This window comes from Neopelma chrysocephalum, unplaced genomic scaffold (assembly GCF_003984885.1).
Source record: "Neopelma chrysocephalum unplaced genomic scaffold, ASM398488v2 Primary Assembly neopelma1_91636, whole genome shotgun sequence".
In the NCBI taxonomy this organism is placed as follows: Eukaryota; Metazoa; Chordata; class Aves; order Passeriformes; family Pipridae; genus Neopelma; species Neopelma chrysocephalum.
The window spans coordinates 1-2,612 of NW_020920407.1; the positions used below are offsets into that span (position 1 = coordinate 1).

General features: G+C 59.8%; 1 pseudogene; it reads left to right on the forward strand.

The window, feature by feature from the left end:
• The first annotated feature begins 202 nt into the window (after positions 1 to 202).
• LOC113980012 lies at positions 203 to 2,586 on the forward strand (annotated as a pseudogene).
• Positions 2,587 to 2,612: the final 26 nt, after the last annotated feature.

Genomic DNA, 2,612 nt, shown 5'->3' on the forward strand with positions numbered 1-2,612 from the left:
AGACCATCAGCCCCAGCACCAGCATCCAGGTGCAATCCCCTGGATCTCCAGCACCAGAGACCAGCAACCACCATACCAACCAACAGGCAACATCGGAGCAGTCTCTGGAATCTCCCTCACAGGAGATGAGCAGCTCCAGCCCTGACAGTCAGCTAACATCAGAGTCATCCCACAGCAGCTTCACAGAAACTGAGGACAGCAATCGGGGGCCTGACCGCCGGCAAAACCACTCCCGCCGGCAACATCGGGCCCAAAATCCACACGTTCGGTCCAGAAGTCCCCAGGACAGGAGCCATGTGCCAGCACCAAGTCCTGGGAGGCGCAGGCCCAGGCAGAGACCATCAGGGACATCCCGCAGGCGAAACCGCTCCCGCCTGCAACGTCGGACCCCAAATCCATCCGGCCGGTCCAGAAGTCCCCATGACAGGAGCCATGTGAGAGCATCGAGTGCTGGGAGGATCAGCCACAGCCTGGAAACATCAAGGACATCCTGCACACAAAATCGCTCCTGCCAACAACATCAGATCCCAAATCCATCCAGCCGGTCCAGAAGTCCCCATGACAGGAGCCGTGTTAGAGCCCCCAGTGCTGGGAGCTCCACTCACTGGTGGGACAGTGAGACAGGGACCCACCGCTGACACGTCCCACGTCAGACAGGGAGGAGGAGGCCCCCAAAGGGAGGGAGCCAGGTGAGAGCAAAGTGCCCCTCCCGCAGCCTGGCAGAGGGGCTGTCAGGGTGGGCAGCACAGGTGCCATGACTGGGGCCACTGTCTCTCTCCCCTCCAGCATGCCTGCTGTGTCAGCCATCAGAGGCTGACCCGGACATCTGTGGAGAAAACCTTCAGATAAATGAGTTCTGTGCCCACGAGTTCTGCCTGGTGAGTTGCTCCATGGGCTCCCCCCGTTTTTTGACAGGCAGTCCCTGCCACTCTCTCCTCATCAGTGAGTGTCATTTTTCTACAGTTTTTGCCAGCTACCTTCCTCAGCACAATGATGGTCAAGTAGGACTCTTTGGCTTTCTCCCAAGGAATATCCCAGATGTACTCTCCCAGGCGGCACAGCAGGTGAGAGCCTGACAAGAGCAGGGAGGTTTGGGCCAGGTGAGGTTTGCTGGAGCTTAGCCCAGACCCCAAGCAAGAAAGCCCAGCCCTTCCAACCAGCTCTGGGACAAGGAGGAGGCCGTGAGGCTGCTGCTGATGGGGCTGCTCTGCTCTTTCCAGAGCTGCTGCATCTGTGACCAGAGCGGGGCCACCATCACCTGCTGCGAAACAGGCTGTGACCTGAGCTTCCACCTGCCCTGTGCCAAGTAGGGAGGCCGTGTCACCCAGTTCATGGCACCGTACAGGTACCTCCTGTCCCCTCCACCACCCAGCACTTCTCATCTCACCCACCCCTTTTCCCCAGGGCCTTCTGCCCCACACACAGCCCAGAGCAGGCAGTGGAGGCGACTCCGGAGCCGGGCACCGAATGCCTCATCTGCATGGAGCCTGTGGAGGACAGAAAGACCTTCAACACCCTGGTGTGCCCAGCCTGCAAAACCGCCTGGTTCCACAGGGACTGCATCCAAGTAGGACTGGTTCCCTCAACCCCAGGTGGCACGGCAGGAGCTCAGCAGCACCAGGGCCTCACTCTGGCTGCTTGTGTTTCTCCTGCAGGGACAGGCTCTGCATGCTGGTCTTTTATCCCTCCAGTGCCCCCTCTGCAGAAATAATGACACATTTCTCATGGATATGTTTACCATGGGGATCCGAATGCCCTTCAGGTTGGTGTCCTTCTGCCTGGCTCACAACACAGGGGGTGCAAGTGCTGTGCCGTGCCAGGGCCTGCCCCAGCAGTCCTGGCCCTGCACTGTTCCGTGAGTCCCGGGTTCAGCCTCCTGCAGGAGCTGGAAATGGCAGAGGGGGAAGAGCAGGGACACCCTGCACCTGCCCGATGCCGGGGCAGAGGGGGCTCATCAGTTTTCCCTTTTCTCCTCAGACCACCATCATGGGAGGGCATTAATGCATTCGCCGAGCTAGAAGAGAGACACAGGCACTACGATGCCAGTGAGTGCCTTTGTCCAGGAGGCAGGCAGGAGGCAGAGCAGGAGGGGTAAGTTGTCAAAGCTGCCTCCCAGGGCTCTGCAGTGCTTGAAGCAGAAGGACCCAGGAGAAGAGCTCAGCCGGATAATCCCACACTTTGGACACTTTGTCCTCACCTCCATGAACCTGTTTGCTTCCCCAGGCCCTGGGAACTGCTTCTGTGCTCCTCCTGTGCTGCCGAGGGCACCCACAGACACTGCTCTGGCCTGAGGGACAGCATAACCAGCTGGGAATGTGATGGTTTTGCAGTGCTGGGCAGAGGTAAAAGGCAAAGCACCCTGGTGATCCTGGGCCTGGCAGCGGGTGCCCAGGGCAGGTTTGCAGAGCCTGTCTGCTCCAGGAGGGCTGGGGGCACTGCTCTGGCCTATCTTGCTCTGGGTGGCCTTGACCCTCCTGCTTGCCCTTACAGCCCCCATGGAAAAGCCCGAGCTTGACGGCCCCAACCTGTCCACACAGTCGGGATCGGAGCCTTCCCGTGAACCCAGGTCCATCAGCCCCAGCACTGGTAACCAGATGCCATCGGGGATGTCT